At 45.6% G+C, this 14,457-nt stretch overlaps 1 protein-coding gene across 2 annotated transcripts in view; it reads right to left on the reverse strand.

Annotated features, from left to right (window-relative positions):
• FAM81A (family with sequence similarity 81 member A) overlaps window positions 1–10,299 on the reverse strand; it is a 114,597-nt gene extending 104,298 nt beyond the window's left edge. For both annotated transcript variants that reach the window (XM_066276170.1, XM_066276171.1), the window contains exon 1: window positions 10,140–10,299. The gene's annotated coding sequence lies outside the window, so the exon portion shown is untranslated. The remainder of the gene's footprint in view (window positions 1–10,139) is intronic.
• Window positions 10,300–14,457: the final 4,158 nt, after the last annotated feature.

Below are 14,457 nucleotides of genomic sequence, written 5' to 3' on the forward strand. Positions count from 1 at the left end.
TAGATAACATTATGGTTGTGAGGTGGACCTGGAGGAAACTTGTATAAGTCACTAAATGAAGGCACATGATTAGGCCTTACACAGCCTCCAAACTGCTGGGCACTCTCACACCAAGATGTCCTTCTTTGAACACATTAAGTCAATGGCAAATGAAGCTTACCTGACACATCCTGACATTTTTTTCAATTGTACATTACTCTAGGAACCCAGCCATCCCTCACCCATTCTGGGGAGAATGTGGCAAGGGTTCCCACACTAGAAGTACTATTAAAATATTTTTTAAAACAGTGAAAAGACATAAATCAAAATGTAAATAATGGCAACAAATACGTTTTTGTTCTACTTTCCGTCATTTTCAAAATAAAGTACTTTATACAAAAATACTTCAATAAAGTGGGATATTTTCACAATGACAAAAATTTTATAAAAACTTGAATAAAAGAATGAACCACCTGACCGGTGGTGACGCAGTGGAGGAAATGTCAACCTGGGATGCTAAGGTCCCAGGTTTGAAACCGCAAGGTCGTCAGCTTGAGCGCAGGGTTGCCAGGTTGAGCATGGAATCATCAACATGATCCCATGGTCACTGGTTTGAGCCCAAAGGTCACTGGCTTGAGCCTAAGATCGCTGGTTTGAGCAAGGGGTCACTTTCGTCTGGAATCTCCCAGTCAAGGCCCGTATGAGAAACAATCAATGAAATAAATGCCAACTACAACTTCATACTTCTCATCTCTCTGCCTTCCTGTCTGTCTGTCTCGGAAAGAAAGACAAAAAGAAACGGAAGGGAGGGAGGGAGGGAGGGAGGGAGGGAGGGAGGGAGGGAGGGAAGGGAAAGAAAAAAGAGAGAAAGAGAGAAAGAGAGAAAGAAAGAAAGAAAGAAAGAAAGAAAGAAAGAAAGAAAGAAAGAAAGAAAGAAAGAAAGAAAGAAAGAAAGAAAGAAAGAAAGAAATTGTCCATTTACAGCTATCAAAACTAAGAGACAAGCCTGGCCGGTTGGCTCAGCGGTAGAGCGTCGGCCTAGCGTGCGGAGGACCCGGGTTTGATTCCCGGCCAGGGCACATAGGAGAAGCACCCATTTGCTTCTCCACCCCTCCGCCGCGCTTTCCCTCTCTGTCTCTCTCTTCCCCTCCCGCAGCCAAGGCTCCATTGGAGCAAAGATGGCCCGGGCACTGGGGATGGCTCTGTGGCCTCTGCCCCAGGCGCTAGAGTGGCTCTGGTAGCAACATGGCGACGCCCAGGATGGACAGAGCATCGCCCCCTGGTGGGCAGGGCGTTGCCCCTGGTGGGCGTGCCGGGTGGATCCCGGTCGGGCGCATGCGGGAGTCTGTCTGACTGTCTCTCCCTGTTTCCAGCTTCAGAAAAATGAAAAAAAACAACAAAAAAACAAAAAAAAAAAACTAAGAGACAAGCCTGATTCTGGGTTTAAAAGATATGATCCAGTTAAAATAAGTGTGCTGAGAATTTTTTTAGTGTGTTTAAAAACACTACCATGTTATGTTAACTACCTTTATGGTGGTAATAATTTCAAAATATATACCTATACTAAATCAACATGCTGTATATTTTAAATTTATACAATGTTATATGTCAATTATATCTCAATAAAGCTGGAAAAATGCTTTAATAAAGCTGGGGGGAAATATATATCATAAAATTTACCATCTTACACATTTAAAGTATACCGTACAATAGTGTTAATTATATGTGCATGGTTTTGCAACAGACCTCTAGAACTTTTTCATCTTCCCAAACTGAAACTCTGTATCAGCTGAATGACTGACTCTCAGTTTGCTGTTAATTTTACCCATTCCTTTGAGGCACATAACGAGGCTTGAGCCCAGTATCCTCACTGACACCCTCATCGAAGCCCTGGGGCAGCCAAACATCAGGGACTAAGCTACCGTGGACAGGCCCAGAGGCTCAGGCCGCCTCAGTGTGAGCCACCAGCACAGCACACCTAAAGCCTGAGGTTCCAAGGTCAGTGTGAATCGCTCTATAGGGTCCCAAAGCAGATATTTCTAATGCCTTCTGTGAAATGACCTCAATGCCTCTTTGCAAGACTTGTCTTTTCCCCCTCCACTCTGTCACATTCACAGAGGGAATTCTGCTGAAGGAAGAAAGGTGAAAGGTGGCTGTATTTCCCACCTATAAAGAAAAAGAAAAAAAAGAACTTGAAAAATGCTCCACACCTTTACGGTAGCCTTCCAGTCAGCACGGGGTTGACTGCGTGACTGATGGAATCTGGTAAATGTGCAACATACATGTGGCCTCTGTGAAGTCCAGACGGAGTCACAAATGAGCTGGAATCACCTGGACCCCTCGAACCCAATGGCCACAGATGTTGTTTGAACCCCCTCTACAGCTTAGGATGATGTTAACATTTTTAAGAGAACCTCTGCAAAAACAGACGGGTTTTTGTTCCCATCTATTAATAACAGCTATTTTGAAATGCTATTTAAATCTTCTATTGTTATTTGAACTTTTCATGGATTATGCTTACCAACTGAGCTGCTTTGGGACAGCACGGATCATATACCCCATGAACCTATAACCCCTATGTAACCTAGAACAGCATCTCTTCACAGACACTCCTCAATATTTGTGCATTGGCTTGTTTTTCTAATTTGGTAGAGGCTCATTGTTTTAATTATTGAGTTGCTCTGCCCAAATGACACGCCGATGGCTGACTCAAGGTCCCCTACAAGTGTGAGCTTGGTGGACTGCTTCGGGCTGCCCTGCACGGGCACTCACACATGCATGCACCCGCATCGAAAGAGAAGTATCTTAATATTACTGTTAGGGTGTTTTATTATGATCAACAGCTATATTTGGCAACTTTTCTTTCCAGCATTAGAGAACACATTACCAAATGCTGCAAAGAGAATCTGCCAAATGCAACAGCTAGAACAGAAAAAAAATATTATTTAAAGCTGTTGTAAACTACCTACTAAACTACCAACACCCCTAGACGCACCCGGGATCATACAGGGGAAGGGAGGCGTGACTTGGTACACTCATGAAGACAGGCTGCTGATTGTGACTTCTGGGTTCTATCCTATATGAATTTCTAACCAAAAGGCTAAGGATTTGGGCTTGGAGGAAAGACCCAACCTCCAGTCTCTGCCCTTCTTCTCATACACACTAGGAGGGGCTAGACTTTTCTGCTGAACATGGAAGTCTATGAGAGACTCTTATTTGGAGTAACAACTTGAGTTCAGTGCATTAATTTTATAACTATTTGAGAGAGAGCAAGGGAGGCCTCTTGAGCCCTTCCAGAGATAATTAAAAAATGAGGAAAAAAGAAATCTGAAATAAACAAAAACAAGCTGAAGGCACCAGGGGTTTCTGAATAACAGCTTCCCAGTTAAACAATTTTAAGAATTCCGTAATGTGAAAGCAGCCCCCACACATTCTCTCCCACATAAACACGCCTTTTATTTAAACCCCACTCGGCTAGGCAGCAGGATCTCTTGCCTTCACTTCTATAGCTACTCCATCCAGAGAAGATGTTATCTGCACAAAAACATTCTTACGAGGGAGAAAAGCGGACCACCAGGCAGCGAGGACAGGCATATCCTAAGGAGGAATACTGTCATTCTCACAACCTCAACGACTCACCACCCTCAAAACTGGTTTCCCATCTCAAATGCCAATTTTGCCTGAACAGAGACTGAAAAATTCAGGTCTTTTGGTGTCTGCCAGCCAGCACATTCCCAGTAACTTTCCTGTGTACAAGAAAGGTAATTGAATACACCATTTTATTGTCACTGATCACCATGGTTTTTTAAAATACCAAGAACCAGTGAGCCCAGAGACAGTGTGTGTGTGTGTGTGTGTGTGTGTGCGCGCGCGCGCGCGCATGTGTGTGGGGGTCTTAACAAAAGACCACCCAGTAATCAAAGCAGTTGTTTTATCTTCCTTTCCCTGCTTTTATGTTAAGAACTCATGGCACATAATCACATCTAATAAGTCAACAAAATAATCAATATAAGGAGAGGGAGGAAAATAGAAGAGTTATTAAGAGGCAGGAACAAGCAAGGAAGAGTGAGTAAAGAAGAGGAGGAAGCGTGGAGGAGGGCGGAGGAGGGCCTGGTGGCTCTGCAGGAGCGGGGCCGGCAGACAATGCAGAGGAGAGCAGGTGGCTGCAGGGCCCAGAGAGGGGAGTGAGCTCCTCGCACATTCAGCTGCTCATTTGCAATGTGAAGAAATAGATGGGCCATTTTTAATATACTATGTTAGGTTTCTCTCACTCTTTTTTTAAAATCAAATATGTGCTTTCTTTGTTTTGACACAATTACACAAAGTTAAGATGTCATCAGGGGAAGATCACTTATTTCCACTTACGACATGGAAACATACCTTTTTAAATCACCCATCGTTTTTGCTAAAAGCCCTATTTTGAATGACCATCCTCTCTTCCTCCTTCCTTTGGAGGAAAGCATGGGTCTCACACCCACCGTCGTGTACCAGGTGCTAGCAGATAACTCCGTGGTCATCCTGTGCATTCACTCAATGATTTGAATCAAGTAATTTAGTCCAGTTAACAAATATTCATTGAGCTTCTACAGGGTGGAACAATCCAATAGGGAAATAAAACAGGCTACAATGCAAGCCTGGGGATTGAAGAAGCTGGTGCCTGCCACATGAGTGGTAGAAACCAGGCGCTGCCTCTGGATGGAAGTCAGGTTCAGTTGAATGGGGCCATCAGGAAAAGCATTTGAGAAGCAGGTGTCTGAGCTGGATATTCAAAGGGGGGAGCTTAGATACTTGCAGGGCAGATGAGAAAGGGTGGAGGGAAAACGAAACAGAGGAAGTACTGACTCATGAAAATGCCTGGGTACACGGGTTCCTGCTGGTGCACAGTGAAAGACAGAAGGTGGGACAGTCACTAGGATCGTGCTCAGAGCCCGTGACTCCACAACAGTTAGAGACAGTAAGACTGGAAAAGAAGTGACATTTTGAAGGCGATTGTGTGAGAGGCACCACACCTCAACACGCAGTGACCAACTGGATGTGGGAGTGTGAAGAAGAGGAGAAAAGTCAGAATAACCCAAGTGATCGAGAGCAGGTTACAGAGAGAAGAACGCCAGCTCGAAAATCATGAAGGACGCACTGAGATGGACGCGGTACCTCCCCGGTTAGATGCCTCCCTAATAATGGATCCAGCATAAGAAAACACCAGAAAAAACCCAGGCTGAAGGGTACTCTACAAAATAACCTACCTGTACCCTTCTAAAGTTGTCATGGTCATGGAAGACAAACAGCAACTGAGGAACCCACTAGACGACAGGACACTAAAGGGGCATGACAATCAATACGGCACAGGATCTCGGATTGCATCCGGACCAAGGAGAGACCATCTAGAAAATATTTATCCCCCTTTGCTATAAAAGGCATTATTGTGACTATCAGTGACACTCGAGTCAAGTCTGTACATTAGATAATGGTACAGAATCAATGTCCATTTCTCGATTTTGGATGCTTCTTATGCAAGAATTTGTCCTTGTTTTTTTTAGGACATAGACAGTGAAGTATTTGAAGTGGGAAGGTAAAGGGGATCATGTCCACAGCTAATTCTGAAATGGTTCAAGAAAAATTACAAGCACATGCACGTGTCCCTCTATGTATGCACGTGTGCACGCGTGCGTGTGAAGAGAGAGAATGTAACAGAGTTAGAAGGACAAAGCAAGTGTGGTAAAATAGTTAATATTTGTAGAATTTGGACAAAAGGTATATGGGAATCATTTTAATTATTCTTGGCACTTCTCTGCAAATCGGAATTATTTCAAAATAAAAAGTTTTAAAAGGAAAAATGATTCAGGAAGCTAGGAAAGGGGAGCTGTTTAGAGACAAAACAGTCTGGCTCCTGGGTGTCAGACTCCGAATGGAATCTGGGAGAGGGCAGAGCCAGGTATGGAGATTTGGAGGCACCTGGGAGCCAGGCAAAACTGGGTAAAAGCAGGGCTCTGAGGTCACACGTATTGCTAGAAGTCCATCCCCAGGTCTGCTCCTTCACAACTGGTGACTTACTTAAGTTGTTCTCATTTCTCTTGGCCTCAATTTCTTCACCTACATAACAGCAATGATGAGGCTGTCTATCTGCCTTACAGAATGGGAGTGAGGATTAAAGGACATAATACAAGTGAGAACCACAGTGCCCAGTATGGCACCAGGTAACTAAGTGTCCATTAGCAACCAATGTTGGCTGAGAGGAAAGGAAGCGAGAAGGGGCCCCCAGGAGCCTGGCAGGGGAAGCTCAGTTGGTTAGAGTGTCATCCTGATAACCCAGGGTTGCAGGTTCAATCACTAGTCAGGGCACATACAGGAATCAACCAATGAATGCATAAATAAGTAAAATAATAAACTAATTTTTCTCCTTTTTCTCCCTCTTTCTCTCTCTTTCAAATCAATAAATTTAAAAAAGAAAAGAAAAAGACTTTCAGAATCCCACATAATCTCACATTCAGAAGTCAGAAGAATGAAGAAGATAAATGAGGTGTGAGTTGCATCTGGAAAACCAGAGCCAAGAGAAAGGCTCGGGAGGAAGGTGACTGCGGGCAGCAGACAAGGGGGCAGAAATCCAGCTGGGGAGAGGCCTCAGCTCTGCACCAGGACCCCTCCATGGGAGCCCTACAAGAAAGCAGTTTCAACAGAGAGGGGAGGGGGAGGCCAGAGAAATGAGTGGGCAGTCGAAGGGAGGAGACCTGAGGACAATTCACACAGTGGCAGAGTACAGAACGGAGCTGCCCCATACAGGAGCCCTCAGCCCTGTGTGACTATTTAAACTGAGTCTGAATTAATTTAAAATTGACAAAAATTAGAAATTCAGTTCTTCAGTCACACTTAGCCACATTTCACGTGCTCGGTAGTCCCATGGGAGCTAGTGACTCCCATCCTGGACCGAGGTGACCTAAAATATTTGCATCCTTACCGAAAGCTCTATTGGACAGACCTGGGACTCTAGCACAATTTCTTTCATTGTGAGAATGATGACTGACATACTTGGTGGGGGAGGGTTGGGGCCTGGTGAGAAGGGACCAAATAAACTGAAAAAAGGGGAGTAACAAATGGAAGCAAGTCTCCAAAAGAGGCAAGAAGGAAGGGAAGAGCCCAGAGATTGGACAGCGTGGAGTGTATGTGCGTTAATTTGGGGGAGGGGAGTGAGAGACGCTGTTCTTAGACATAGAAAATAAAGGACAAAAACGGGCAAAGGAAAATGTTTGGGGTGGTGAGGAGGGTACATTGGGAGCTAACACTGAGGTAAATAGAGGGCCTACACTGGGAAGTGGACATCCTTAATCTTCTCAATGAAAAAGGCTCTCTCCTGAAAGGACACTGACTAAAAGGAGAACGAATGGAAAAGTCTGGCATAACCTCTAAAAGAATGCAGCCTGGAGTTAATTTTTAAAAGTGATTTTTTTTTTTTTACATAGAAAAACAAGACCCAGGTAAAATTAGAGTAGATAGAGCCAGCATATATTTTGAATGGAATCAGTCTGAACATTTTTGTGACTTTCTTCTAGATAACTTGGCAGGCTGAGAGAAGAAAAAGCAGATAATGAGGGTGGTTTTGGATCAAGGACTGGAATATGAGAAGTCCAACGTGTTAGGACAAAAGATTCTGGGATTGCAGACAGCACTGGAATGGCTGGCAACATATGAGCTCCAAGTGGAGAAATGGAGCCACAAAAGTGAGTGAACAGCGAGCAATTAAAGGACCCGAGTCTCCAGTGATGGTTGAAACTTGGTGCAGTAGGTGGGGAAACGCAGCAAGAGCCTGAAGTCCAAGTTGAAGTCCAGATCTTAACGGTAGGAAAATTTCCAAGACTGAACAAGATGTAAGTGATTGAAGCGGAAATGAAAGCCATGGAAATTGATGTTGAGGACCTTAAGGAACTTCAAGCTCAATGAATTAATAGGGCCTCAATATAAACTAAACCCTGAAGTCAGTGGCAAGAGACAAGGCGGAAAAGAGAACCAAGCGAGTTGCTCACGTTTGTTACTTTTTTGTAGCATCAAGTGAAGTGATTCCCAAACCTGGGTGTATGTACATCAGAGTCACCCAGGGAACTGATTTCCCTCCAGATATTCTGTCTTCCTCCTTTCTGGATTTGTTTTTAAAATAAGGATTCATAGATAGGCCTTGCCTACTCTGATTATTCTAATTTGGTGTTTGGGGGAGAGTCTAAAGAGCCATGTATTTCAAAATGCTTCCGGTAATTCTGAGGAGCCACCAGGTTTGGCAAGCACTGATCCAGAAGACAAGAAGGATGGCGTGGAGCGCAGATAGCATGATCTTCTAAAGAGAAGACTTTGTTAGTGACGGGCTCACAGTTTGGATGGAGGTGACACTGAGAAGCAGGGGGAAGCCCCATCCGTGCTCCAGTGAGATGAGAGAGGGCCCTTGTGCTCAGGGAGGGACAGGAAATGGGCCCAGCCTCAGAAAAATGAAAATATAGGAGAGGAGTATGGCTGCAGGATGTAAGAAACAAGTGGCTGAAAGGCAGGTTGAAGGCACACAGGCTGGTAGCCTACAGACAAAGGCAGAATAATAGTTCATGAGGGTTCCTAGTGTAATAAAGTGTGATTCATTAAGGGTTTGCAGGTTTAGTGGTTGAATTCCTGGGCAGTAAGAATTTTTCTATTTGGATGCCATCAGATTTCTAACATGTAATCCATTAAAGATTATTAAATCCTCAAATAAACAAGTTTGCAGAAGCTTACTCATTAACACTGAAAATATTGTCTTCTCAACCCACACTTCTATACAGATGAAATCAGACTGGAATGAACATCAAACATAGCCTCAGAGCAGCCAGCCAGAAGGGGCAACCCCAGGGCCGTGAGAGGGACCTTGGAAAATGGAAGTGTGTAAACTGAGGATATAGAAAGGAGCCTTTCTTTTTAGCACCAGCCAATGCTAAAAATAGAAGAGGTGTCACAACCTACTGGCTCTCAGAAGCACCCTTCAGACGCGCGCACGCACACACACACACACACACACACACACACCATGTCAGGGCCCTAAATGCCAAGACTTGTGAAAATCCTAGGGATGGTTTTCAATAAAGAATATATTTACTTTCACAAACCCAACTCTTACTGAAGAGCAAGCAAGTTGCAAATATTTGCTCCTGCTTCTGAGCGAGCTGCACTTCTGTGGATTCTAATCATTCTAGCATTATTTCTGGTTACTCCTATGAAATAATTCCTAACACTGACATACACAGAAAATAAGATGAGGGCGTGATCGCAGCCAGGCGCTCCCGCACAACACACACACACACACACACACACACACACGCAAGCACGCACACACAAAACCTCATGCATATTGAAAAAAATGACTCACTTAATTTGCTGCTGACTGCCACTATTGGGTTTTGATTTTACCTGTTCAAATACAAAGTTTCCTATTAGATTAACTACGGGAAAGAACTCAGGAGTATTAACCCTGATTTTGTTCATGACTTTAGAGTACTCTAGGGGTTTTAACCTGGGCATCTTAAGAAGCCACTCTCTGGACCACCCACTGCATTCTCTCCATAATCTTCCATAAGACTATAACATTTCTTGCCACTTGAGAGCCAATTAATAGAAACCCTAGTAGAATATGCATGGTAAAGCCTTGCATATGCTGTACCTGCAAAGCCAGTACTTTGGGGCCCTTTGTCTTCTCACACTACAATGGCACAAACAGCACTGTGTAACTGCAAAGAACCCAAGACTCTCCTTTTAACGATGGTGGAGAGGAGTGTGGGGGAGCTTGACCTGTCCAAGGTCACTCACTCTGAGTAGTGGGACGGCTGACTTACCACTACCTCCGAGGCAATCTATGCACCACTCCAACCTCTCCAAACAGTCCCGCGGGGGTTCTGTTGGTTTGCTAGCATGCAACCTCTCCTCAGCCCCCGCAAAAATGCAATGCCCGTTGCACTCTGTGCCCAACTTCATTTCTGCGCGTCAGCATGCAGTTAAACCCGCTCGCCATCAGCATGTCACATGGGCCACGCGCGTCTCTCTGTGTCCCCCAAGCCTATCTCCCCGGGGGTTGCCCCAAGGTCATCGACAGTCCCAGGAAGCTTTCACCGCCGAGTACTGCAGGGTGCCCAGTCGGGGGCCCGGGGCGCGGGACTCACCCTCGCGGTGGGGCGGGCGCGTCGCGGCTCCCCAGGTCCTCGCGGGCGCGGCTGGGTGCGGTGGCCGCTGGTGCGGGCTGTGCGGGGAGCCCGGCTGCGGGCCCGCGCCGCGGGGAGTGCCGTCCAATCAGCGCGCGCCTGCCGCCTGGCCCGGCGCGCGGCCCGGCCGAGTTCGCGGCTCCCGGGGGGCGCGAGCAGCAGCGCGCAGCCCGAGCCGTTTCCGGGCGCGTTGCCTGGACGCGGTTGCCGTGGCAGCCCGAGCTGGAGGCTTTCCCCGCGCACCAGCGCCCAGCCCCGCGGCGCCGCCCCTCCTCCTTCTGCGCTCCCACACCCAAAATAGCCTCTCGCCGTCGCTGTTGTTTCCCACTGCGCTCTCATCACAGCGGCCCGGAGTTGGCGGGCGGGGATTTCGCTTATTGGAAAATAAATCCTGTTGTAGAGCTGGTTGACTTGAAGGGAGAGGTGTTGAAATGGTGCCTGATTAAGATAATAGCCATGGTGATTGCACCGTAATTCTCCTCCGAGCTAACGTCCCTTATTTACAAGACTTCTTTCCCACAAATAAGCGTTATTTATTTCCACCCGTCCTTCCAAAATGGGAGAAGTTATTCGGCCACCATCTGGGAAACAGCTCGGCGTCGACGCCCCCCACCTGTGCAGGTGAACTAACCCTTCGTGGCTGCCAAGTGTTATTTTATGAAACACCTTGATACCCGCCTCGGGGACCAAGGATTGTGCCTCCCCGCAACAGACACGACTCAGGAAAGAACTGCCACCTCCCCTATTTCTTTCATCCCATCCTCCTTCCTTCCACCTCATCCTCCCTCCCAGGGCGTCCTAACTCTTTCCACCGACCTCCGTATTTGGAGTTTAAACAAGGTTTACAAGTCAATCCACTTCAAAATCCAATTTTGCTTCCTCTTGGTGGGCGGGATTTAATTCCAGCAGAGTTGGGGACCCCCACCTTTGTCCGCCTCACTGCCTCCTGTTCATATCGCTTTCGTGTCGCTAGTATTTACCCAGTGGAGGTTTTCCTATCTGGCTCCCCCACTAGCATAAACCCCTCAGCCCAGGGGAAGGAGCTTGACGTGTTAGAAAGACCCTGGATTGTGGAGTCAGGCTGAGCTCTTTTGGAATCCTCTCTCCAACAGTTATTTCTGTGTGGTCTTGGCTATTCTATGGCTGTTTCCACGCCTATACAACAGGTTAATACACCCGTCTACAAAAGGTTCGTGCATCCCTAACATTTATTCATACAACAGTATTTATTGGATGCCCGCCAAATTCTAGAAACTGTGCCTGTTCTAAGCAAAGGCATAATGGTGGAGAAGAAGAAGACAACGGCTCTCTGCTCTCATAAAGCCTACAGCCTGAGACACATTAATGAAATAATCACAGCCACATGTGAAACTGCCATTGTGCTAAGGAGAGTTCGTGACCTTGAGACCTGTGATGTGAAGATGAAAACTAACAGCATCCTTTTATTACAATGATCATTCTTTCCTTTTCTCCCTTCACTTCCCACTGCCTATCACATGGTATGCACTTAGTAAATATACACACACACACACAGAGACAGACAGACAGACAGATAGAATTGAATCCTATGTCATGGTGATAACAGTATCACTCAGTTTCCCAGGAATGTTTTGCCACGAAAATATATTTGAAACATATGTAACTTGCCACTATGTCTGGAAGGGTGTGCAGGTGTTACAGTCAAGTTGAAACATTCAAACACAGAGCCCATCATGGAGTCCTGAGAAAAGTTCAAATGTTTCTTGCCTGGGTAGGGTGCACATCTCAGGTGAGCACATGAAAGACCCTTTGTCTCATTTCCCCTCTCTGCTTCCTATTCCACTCTCTCCCCAGGTCCCAGCTCTACCCTGCCACTCCCTGTCAACTCAGAACCTCAGGGCACCCATGCCTGGCTTCCCAGGAGGGTGACAGTAGATCCTTACATTCCTCAGAGTAGAGCATTGATAAAACAGTAAACTCCCTCCTGCTACTTCTGCTGGCCTTCAAAGCATTACTTTAATGCTTTAGTTACCATAAGACTCCATCACTGTCAAGGGTAGGGAAGGAGAGGAGTTGAGAAGTGAGGGGCCATTGTCACCTACATACACCCTTCTATTTAGGTTGATTTTTTTTTAATTTTCTTCTCAAAAATCTTACAAATTAACATAAGTAAAACCCAAATTTGAAAAGATCCATTAATCAGGAGACAAATAACTGCAGCTCTTTCAAATTGAATTCCTCAGTAGGAATCCTGAAGTTTAACAGTAGCCTTTAATCAGATGCATGACTTCCCATTTCTGACTCTTCCTTTTTTCCTGCCCAGGTGATTTGTTTAGAATCTGAGGGGATGAAATCTAGTGCACAGTGATATAAGTGTACCCTAGTGTCTCCAACTCTTACACTATTTATCTGTAGAAAAAATTTCAAAGAACTATTTTTTCAGTCATTTGATAATGACTCACTACAGAAAACAGATTTTTTGTATTACTTTAATTTAAAAGCTATGATTTTATACTAGCAAAGGTTACGAAAAAATAGTTCATCAAAGAGAACAATTTTATAAACTTGATAGATGTCATACTATTCACCAACCAGTCATTAAATACAAATAACCTATGTAGTATAGTGTGCTAGATACTGTGGAGAACATTTTTTTTAAAGTGATTTCTTGCCTAGCTGAGTTCTGGTCCTACCTGTGTCACAGCACCACCCCTAGTCATGAAGACAAGATGTGTAGTACATCTATGAGGCCAGTAAGCAGACTCATCTAAGTAAAGGGCAAGGGCTTGTATAGGTAAAAAATGATATGTGCAGCCTCACCGGGCGGTGGTGCAGTGGATAGAGTGTCAGACTGGAATGTGAAGGACCCAGGTTTGAGACCCTGAAGGTGCCAGCTTGAGCACAGGCTCATCTGGTTTGAGCAAAGCTCACCAGCTTGGGTCCAAGGTCAATGGCTCCAGCAAGGGGTTATTTGGTCTGCTGTAGCCCCCCGGTCAAGGCACATATGAGAAAGCAATCAATGAACAACTAAGGTGCCACAACAAAGAACTGATGCTTCTTATCTCTCTCCCTTCCTGTCTGTCCCTCTCTGACTCTCTCTCTGTCACAAAATAAATATATAAATTTTTTAAAAATGCTTTAAAAAAGTGATATGTGGCCTGACCGGGCGGTGGATCAGTGGATAGAGCATCGGACTGAGATACGGAAGACCAGGTTTGAGACCCCGAGCTCGCCAGCTCACCAGCTTGGGCCCAAGGTCACTGGCTCGAGCAAAGGGTTACTGGGTCTGCTGAAGGCCTGCAGTCAAGGCACGTATGAGAAGGCAATCAATGAACAATTAAGGCGTTGCAACGCGCAACGAAAAAAAAACCAATGATTAATGCTTCTCATCTCTCTGTTCCTGTCTGTCTGTCCCTGTCTATCCCTCTCTCTGACTCTCTCTCTGTCTCTGCAAAAAGTAAAAATAAATAAATAAATAAATAAATAAATTCACTAAAAAAAATAAAAATAAAAAGTAAAAAAGTGATATGTGTAAAAAGGCTGGAAACCACGGCAAGAAAGTGGTGAGCCCTGCAGGGTGGATAAAGAGTGAGCGCTTTGGCCCTGGCCGGTTGGCTCAGCGGTAGAGCGTCAGCCTAGCGTGCGGAGGACCCAGGTTCGATTCCCGGCCAGGGCACACAGAAGAAGCGCCCATTTGCTTCTCCATCCCTCCGCCGCGCTTTCCTCTCTGTCTCTCTCTTCCCCTCCCGCAGCCGGGGCTCCATTGGAGCAAAGATGGCCCGGGCGCTGGGGATGGCTCCTTGGCCACTGCCCCAGGTGCTGGAGTGGCTCTGGTCGCAACATGGCGACGCCCAGGATGGGCAGAGCATCGCCCCCTGGTGGGCAGAGCGTCGCCCCATGGTGGGTGTGCCAGGTGGATCCCGGTCGGGCGCATGCAGGAGTCTGTCTGACTGTCTCTCCCTGTTTCCAGCTTCAGAAAAATGAAAAAAAAAAAAGTAGTGTCTGCGTGCATGTACTGTTGAGGTTGTGAAGAAATGAAGAGCACAATGTATCATTCTAAATCCTGCCGTTAATTACATCATCACCATATTCGTTTCCTTTCTGAAAATGTTTCATGAAATAAGAAAAACTTTACATTGAGCAAAGGTGGGGTTCACACCTTGGGACATTATTCTCTTAATAACCAACTAAAAATTTACACAATATACGTATGTTATTTTATGGCTTTTCTTTGTTGATAGTAGTAACATCTTAGAATTAAGGAAATCCTTTTTTCCCCTTTTTGATGTAAAAAGAATGG

The sequence above is a fragment of the Saccopteryx bilineata genome, chromosome 4, assembly GCF_036850765.1.
Source record: "Saccopteryx bilineata isolate mSacBil1 chromosome 4, mSacBil1_pri_phased_curated, whole genome shotgun sequence".
NCBI lineage: Eukaryota > Metazoa > Chordata > Mammalia > Chiroptera > Emballonuridae > Saccopteryx > Saccopteryx bilineata.